This window comes from Carettochelys insculpta, unplaced genomic scaffold, assembly GCF_033958435.1.
Source record: "Carettochelys insculpta isolate YL-2023 unplaced genomic scaffold, ASM3395843v1 scaffold_0097, whole genome shotgun sequence".
Taxonomy (NCBI): Eukaryota; Metazoa; Chordata; order Testudines; family Carettochelyidae; genus Carettochelys; species Carettochelys insculpta.
Window position 1 is genome coordinate 10,001 of NW_027439134.1, and position 7,500 is coordinate 17,500.

Below are 7,500 nucleotides of genomic sequence, written 5' to 3' on the forward strand. Positions count from 1 at the left end.
TTACTATTCTCCCGGTACCTGTCGTAACCTTATACGTGAAAAGTCCCCCAGCGGCAACAGGCGGGAACGACTCACAAAAGCGGCCGACCGCCTGGAACTCTAGGTCGGCTGCACGGGTCAAATTCAACCCCATTCGGACTTCCAGAGCTCAGCCGGCCACCAGGTCAACCTCGCTGAAAGCGCCAGAGGTTGACCTGGTGTCCGGGGACCGAATCGGACACCAGGTCAACCTCCGCTAAAGCGGCCGGGGTTGACCTGTTGTCCCTGCCGGACTTAGAAAATTTTTCTCTCCAGCCCGGGACCGGGGTTGACCTGTTGTCCCTGCCGGACTTAGAAATTTTTTCTCTCCCGCCTGGGACCGGGGTTGACCTGTTGTCCCTGCCGGACTTAGAAATTTTTTCTCTCCAGCCTGGGACCGGGGTTGACCTGTTGTCCCTGCCGGACTTAGAAAATTTTTCTCTGCCGCCTGGGACCGGGGTTGACCTGTTGTCCCTGCCGGACTTAGAAATTTTTTCTCTCCCGCCTGGGACCGGGGTTGACCTGTTGTCCCTGCCGGACTTAGAAATTTTTTCTCTCCAGCCCGGGACCGGGGTTGACCTGTTGTCCCTGCCGGACTTAGAAAATTTTTCTCTCCAGCCCGGGACCGGGGTTGACCTGTTGTCCCTGCCGGACTTAGAAATTTTTTCTCTCCCGCCTGGGACCGGGGTTGACCTGTTGTCCCTGCCGGACTTAGAAATTTTTTCTCTCCAGCCTGGGACCGGGGTTGACCTGTTGTCCCTGCCGGACTTAGAAATTTTTTCTCTGCCGCCTGGGACCGGGGTTGACCTGTTGTCCCTGCCGGACTTAGAAAATTTTTCTCTGCCGCCTGGGACCGGGGTTGACCTGTTGTCCCTGCCGGACTTAGAAAATTTTTCTCTCCCGCCTGGGACCGGGGTTGACCTGTTGTCCCTGCCGGACTTAGAAATTTTTTCTCTGCCGCCTGGGACCGGGGTTGACCTGTTGTCCCTGCCGGACTTAGAAATTTTTTCTCTGCCGCCTGGGACCGGGGTTGACCTGTTGTCCCTGCCGGACTTAGAAATTTTTTCTCTGCCGCCTGGGACCGGGGTTGACCTGTTGTCCCTGCCGGACTTAGAAATTTTTTCTCTCCAGCCTGGGACCGGGGTTGACCTGTTGTCCCTGCCGGACTTAGAAATTTTTTCTCTCCCGCCCGGTACCGGGGTTGACCTGTTGTCCCTGCCGGACTTAGAAATTTTTTCTCTGCCGCCTGGGACCGGGGTTGACCTGTTGTCCCTGCCGGACTTAGAAAATTTTTCTCTCCCGCCTGGGACCGGGGTTGACCTGTTGTCCCTGCCGGACTTAGAAATTTTTTCTCTGCCGCCTGGGACCGGGGTTGACCTGTTGTCCCTGCCGGACTTAGAAAATTTTTCTCTCCCGCCCGGGACCGGGGTTGACCTGTTGTCCCTGCCGGACTTAGAAATTTTTTCTCTGCCGCCTGGGACCGGGGTTGACCTGTTGTCCCTGCCGGACTTAGAAATTTTTTCTCTCCCGCCCGGTACCGGGGTTGACCTGTTGTCCCTGCCGGACTTAGAAATTTTTTCTCTGCCGCCTGGGACCGGGGTTGACCTGTTGTCCCTGCCGGACTTAGAAAATTTTTCTCTCCCGCTCGGAACCGGGGTTGACCTGTTGTCCCTGCCGGACTTAGAAAATTTTTCTCTCCCGCCTGGGACCGGGGTTGACCTGTTGTCCCTGCCGGACTTGGAGCCCGAGGAGGGGATCGGCCACCAGGTAAACCTCCGCTGAAAGCGGCCACGGTTTACCTGGTGCCCGGGGAGCGAATCGGACACCAGGTCAACCTCAGCTGAAGCGGCCGGGGTTGACCTGCTGTCCCTGCCGGACTTGGAAAATTTTTCTCTCCAGCCTGGGACCGGGGTTGACCTGTTGTCCCTGCCGGACTTAGAAATTTTTTCTCTCCCCGCCTGGGACCGGGGTTGACCTGCTGTCCCTGCCGGACTTGGAGCCCCAGGAGGGGATCGGCCACCAGGTCAACCTCCGCTGAAAGCGGCCACGGTTTACCTGGTGCCCGGGGAGCGAATCGGACACCAGGTCAACCTCTGCTAAAGCGACCGAGGTTGACCTGGTGCCCGGGGAGCGAATCTGACACCAGGTCAACCTCTGCTAAAGCGCCAGAGGTTGACCTGGTGCCCGGGGAGCGAATCGGACACCAGGTCAACCTCTGCTAAAGCGGCCGGGGTTGACCTGCTGTCCCTGCCGGACTTAGAAAATTTTTCTCTCCAGCCTGGGACCGGGGTTGACCTGTTGTCCCTGCCGGACTTAGAAATTTTTTCTCTCCCGCCTGGGACCGGGGTTGACCTGTTGTCCCTGCCGGACTTAGAAAATTTTTCTCTGCCGCCTGGGACCGGGGTTGACCTGTTGTCCCTGCCGGACTTAGAAAATTTTTCTCTCCCGCTCGGAACCGGGGTTGACCTGTTGTCCCTGCCGGACTTAGAAAATTTTTCTCTCCCGCCTGGGACCGGGGTTGACCTGTTGTCCCTGCCGGACTTGGAGCCCCAGGAGGGGATCGGCCACCAGGTCAACCTCCGCTGAAAGCGGCCACGGTTTACCTGGTGCCCGGGGAGCGAATCGGACACCAGGTCAACCTCAGCTGAAGCGGCCGGGGTTGACCTGCTGTCCCTGCCGGACTTGGAGCCCGAGGAGGGGATCGGCCACCAGGTCAACCTCCGCTGAAAGCGGCCACGGTTTACCTGGTGCCCGGGGAGCGAATCGGACACCAGGTCAACCTCTGCTAAAGCGGCCGGGGTTGACCTGCTGTCCGTGCCGGACTTGGAGCCCGAGGAGGGGATCGGCCACCAGGTCAACCTCCGCTGAAAGCGGCCACGGTTTACCTGGTGCCCGGGGAGCGAATCGGACACCAGGTCAACCTCTGCTAAAGCGGCCGGGGTTCACCTGCTGTCCCTGCCGGACTTGGAGCCCGAGGAGGGGATCGGCCACCAGGTCAACCTCCGCTGAAAGCGGCCACGGTTTACCTGGTGCCCGGGGAGCGAATCGGACACCAGGTCAACCTCTGCTAAGGCGCCCGAGGTTGACCTGGTGCCCGGGGAGCGAATCGGACACCAGGTCAACCTCTGCTACGGCGGCCGGGGTTGACCTGCTGTCCCTGCCGGACTTAGAAAATTTTTCTCTCCCCGCCCGGAACCGGGGTTGACCTGTTGTCCCTGCCGGACTTGGAGCCCGAGGAGGGGATCGGCCACCAGGTCAACCTCCGCTGAAAGCGGCCACGGTTTACCTGGTGCCCGGGGAGCGAATCGGACACCAGGTCAACCTCTGCTAAAGCGGCCGGGGTTGACCTGCTGTCCCTGCCGGACTTGGAGCCCGAGGAGGGGATCGGCCACCAGGTCAACCTCCGCTGAAAGCGGCCACGGTTTACCTGGTGCCCGGGGAGCGAATCGGACACCAGGTCAACCTCTGCTAAAGCGGCCGGGGTTGACCTGCTGTCCGTGCCGGACTTGGAGCCCGAGGAGGGGATCGGCCACCAGGTCAACCTCCGCTGAAAGCGGCCACGGTTTACCTGGTGCCCGGGGAGCGAATCGGACACCAGGTCAACCTCTGCTAAAGCGGCCGGGGTTCACCTGCTGTCCCTGCCGGACTTGGAGCCCGAGGAGGGGATCGGCCACCAGGTCAACCTCCGCTGAAAGCGGCCACGGTTTACCTGGTGCCCGGGGAGCGAATCGGACACCAGGTCAACCTCTGCTAAGGCGCCCGAGGTTGACCTGGTGCCCGGGGAGCGAATCGGACACCAGGTCAACCTCTGCTACGGCGGCCGGGGTTGACCTGCTGTCCCTGCCGGACTTAGAAAATTTTTCTCTCCCCGCCCGGAACCGGGGTTGACCTGTTGTCCCTGCCGGACTTGGAGCCCGAGGAGGGGATCGGCCACCAGGTCAACCTCCGCTGAAAGCGGCCACGGTTTACCTGGTGCCCGGGGAGCGAATCGGACACCAGGTCAACCTCTGCTAAAGCGGCCGGGGTTGACCTGCTGTCCCTGCCGGACTTGGAGCCCGAGGAGGGGATCGGCCACCAGGTCAACCTCCGCTGAAAGCGGCCACGGTTTACCTGGTGCCCGGGGAGCGAATCGGACACCAGGTCAACCTCTGCTAAAGCGGCCGGGGTTCACCTGCTGTCCCTGCCGGACTTGGAGCCCGAGGAGGGGATCGGCCACCAGGTCAACCTCCGCTGAAAGCGGCCACGGTTTACCTGGTGCCCGGGGAGCGAATCGGACACCAGGTCAACCTCTGCTAAGGCGCCCGAGGTTGACCTGGTGCCCGGGGAGCGAATCGGACACCAGGTCAACCTCCGCTAAAGCGCCCGAGGTTGACCTGGTGCCCGGGGAGCGAATCGGACACCAGGTCAACCTCTGCTACGGCGGCCGGGGTTGACCTGCTGTCCCTGCCGGACTTGGAAAATTTCTCTCCCCGCCTCGGACCGGGGTTGACCTGCTGTCCCTACCGGACTTAGAACATTTTTCTCTCCCCGCCCCGGCCCGGGGGTTAACCTCGGGGCGCACAGCTTCCCGGGTCTGACGTGCACGTCCTGTCACCTCCCGGGCCCGGCGTCCTCGTCCTCCCTTCCCCTTGGGCCGGCTCGGAGGAAGTTTTCCCTCGGCCCGGCCTCCGGGTTAATTGTTTGGGCCCGGCTGACTGAGGCCAGGCTGCTGACGCTAAAGCCCGGGGAGGCGGGGGCCTACGGCCATACCGGACCGAATGCCCCCGATCTCGTCCGATCTCGGAAGGTAAACCGTCCCGGGCCTGGCTAGTACCTGGATGGGTGACCGCCTGGGAATCCCAGGTGCCGTAGGCAGCTTTTGGCCCCAGCGGGGGTAGAGCGGGGCGTGTGTCTGCCGTGCGGGAGCAGGGAAGCCGTGAGGCCAAGGCGGCGCGACGGTCCTGGGGGGCGCTGAGGCCTTTCCCTCTGCCTGCCTGCGTGTCGGGGGCGGGGGGGCGGGCGAGGAAGCTTAGGCCCTCACCCGGTGCGGTGCGATGGCTTGGGTCGGGTCGGGGAGAGGGAAGAAAGCGTGTGTGGAGCGTTGGTGGGGCAGGTGTGTGTGTGGGAGTGCTGGGTGGGGCAGGCCGTTGAGGCGGTGGCGGTGGTGGTGTTTTTGGTGGGAGTGAGTTGGGGTCAGGTGGGTGTGGGGTCCCCCCCGGGGGGTGGATGGTCTGAGGGTTAAGGCTTGGAACGTGCGTCTTGGGGGACCGTGGGTGGAGGTTGTTGAGAGCGGGGAAGGCCCTGGGTATCGGTTGGGGACTATTAAGCCCGGTGGAGGGGGACCGTGGGTGGAGGTGGTTGAGAGCGGGGAAGGCCCTGGGTCTCGGTTGTGGACTATTAAGCCCGGTGGAGGGGGACCGTGGGTGGAGGTTGTTGAGAGCGGGGAAGGCCCTGGGTCTCGGTTGTGGACTATTAAGCCCGGTGGAGGGGGACCGTGGGTGGAGGTTGTTGAGAGCGGGGAAGGCCCTGGGTCTCGGTTGTGGACTATTAAGCCCGGTGGAGGGGGACCGTGGGTGGAGGTTGTTGAGAGCGGGGAAGGCCCTGGGTCTCGGTTGTGGACTATTAAGCCCGGTGGAGGGGGACCGTGGGTGGAGGTTGTTGAGAGCGGGGAAGGCCCTGGGTCTCGGTTGTGGACTATTAAGCCCGGTGGAGGGGGACCGTGGGTGGAGGTGGTTGAGAGCGGGGAAGGCCCTGGGTCTCGGTTGTGGACTATTAAGCCCGGTGGAGGGGGACCGTGGGTGGAGGTTGTTGAGAGCGGGGAAGGCCCTGGGTCTCGGTTGTGGACTATTAAGCCCGGTGGAGGGGGACCGTGGGTGGAGGTTGTTGAGAGCGGGGAAGGCCCTGGGTCTCGGTTGTGGACTATTAAGCCCGGTGGAGGGGGACCGTGGGTGGAGGTGGTTGAGAGCGGGGAAGGCCCTGGGTCTCGGTTGTGGACTATTAAGCCCGGTGGAGGTGTTGCGTACGGTGGATGTAAGGGGGAGGGCGTATGAAGTGACCGAGGAGTGGGCAAGGAAACGGGGGAAAAATTTGGAGGCGAAGGCGGCCGAAAAAGGGTGCGGTTGACCTGGTGCCCGGGGAGCGAATGGGCCACCAGGTCAACCCCCGCTGAAAGCAGCGGAGGTTGACCTGGTGCCCGGGGAGCGAATCGGCCACCAGGTCAACCCCCGCTGAAAGCACCGGAGGTTGACCTGGTGCCCGGGGAGGGAATCGGCCACCAGGTCAACCCCCGCTGAAAGCACCGGAGGTTGACCTGGTGCCCGGGGAGGGAATCGGCCACCAGGTCAACCCCCGCTGAAAGCACCGGAGGTTGACCTGGTGCCCGGGGAGCGAATCGGCCACCAGGTCAACCCCCGCTGAAAGCACCGGAGGTTGACCTGGTGCCCGGGGAGCGAATGGGCCACCAGGTCAACCCCCGCTGAAAGCAGCGGAGGTTGACCTGGTGCCCGGGGAGCGAATCGGCCACCAGGTCAACCCCCGCTGAAAGCAGCGGAGGTTGACCTGGTGCCCGGGGAGCGAATCGGCCACCAGGTCAACCCCCGCTGAAAGAAGCGGAGGTTGACCTGGTGCCCGGGGAGGGAATCGGCCACCAGGTCAACCCCCGCTGAAAGCAGCGGAGGTTGACCTGGTGCCCGGCGAGCGAATCGGCCACCAGGTCAACCCCCGCTGAAAGCAGCGGAGGTTGACCTGGTGCCCGGGGAGGGAATCGGCCACCAGGTCAACCCCCGCTGAAAGCAGCGGAGGTTGACCTGGTGCCCGGGGAGGGAATCGGCCACCAGGTCAACCCCCGCTGAAAGCAGCGGAGGTTGACCTGGTGCCCGGGGAGCGAATCGGCCACCAGGTCAACCCCCGCTGAAAGAAGCGGAGGTTGACCTGGTGCCCGGGGAGGGAATCGGCCACCAGGTCAACCCCCGCTGAAAGCAGCGGAGGTTGACCTGGTGCCCGGGGAGCGAATCGGCCACCAGGTCAACCCCCGCTGAAAGCAGCGGAGGTTGACCTGGTGCCCGGGGAGGGAATCGGCCACCAGGTCAACCCCCGCTGAAAGCAGCGGCGGTTGACCTGGTGCCCGGGGAGGGAATCGGCCACCAGGTCAACAGGTCAACCCGGTTCCCGGGGGGGAGAGGAAAGGAGGCGGCCGGACCCTCCCGCGAGGGTCACCCTGCCCGCCTCCACCGGCGGCCGGACCCTCCCGCGAGGGTCACCCTGCCCGCCTCCACCGGCGGCCGGACCCTCCCGCGAGGGTCACCCTGCCCGCCGGACCCTCCCGCGAGGGTCACCCGGCACGCCGTCCCAGCGAAGAGGGCCGGCCACCCGGACCCCGCTTTTGGGAACGGACACCAGGTCAACCCGGTTCCCGGGGGGGAGAGGAAAGGAGGCGGCCGGACCCTCCCGCGAGGGTCACCCTGCCCGCCTCCACCGGCGGCCGGACCCTCCCGCGAGGGTCAC

At 63.8% G+C, this 7,500-nt stretch overlaps 1 non-coding gene across 1 annotated transcript; it reads left to right on the forward strand.

Moving 5' to 3' along the window:
• The first annotated feature begins 4,753 nt into the window (after positions 1-4,753).
• LOC142006636 (5S ribosomal RNA) lies at positions 4,754-4,872 on the forward strand. Its single transcript, XR_012643682.1, has one exon. It is a non-coding gene; the product is annotated as a 5S ribosomal RNA (ribosomal RNA).
• The last annotated feature ends 2,628 nt before the right edge of the window (positions 4,873-7,500 follow it).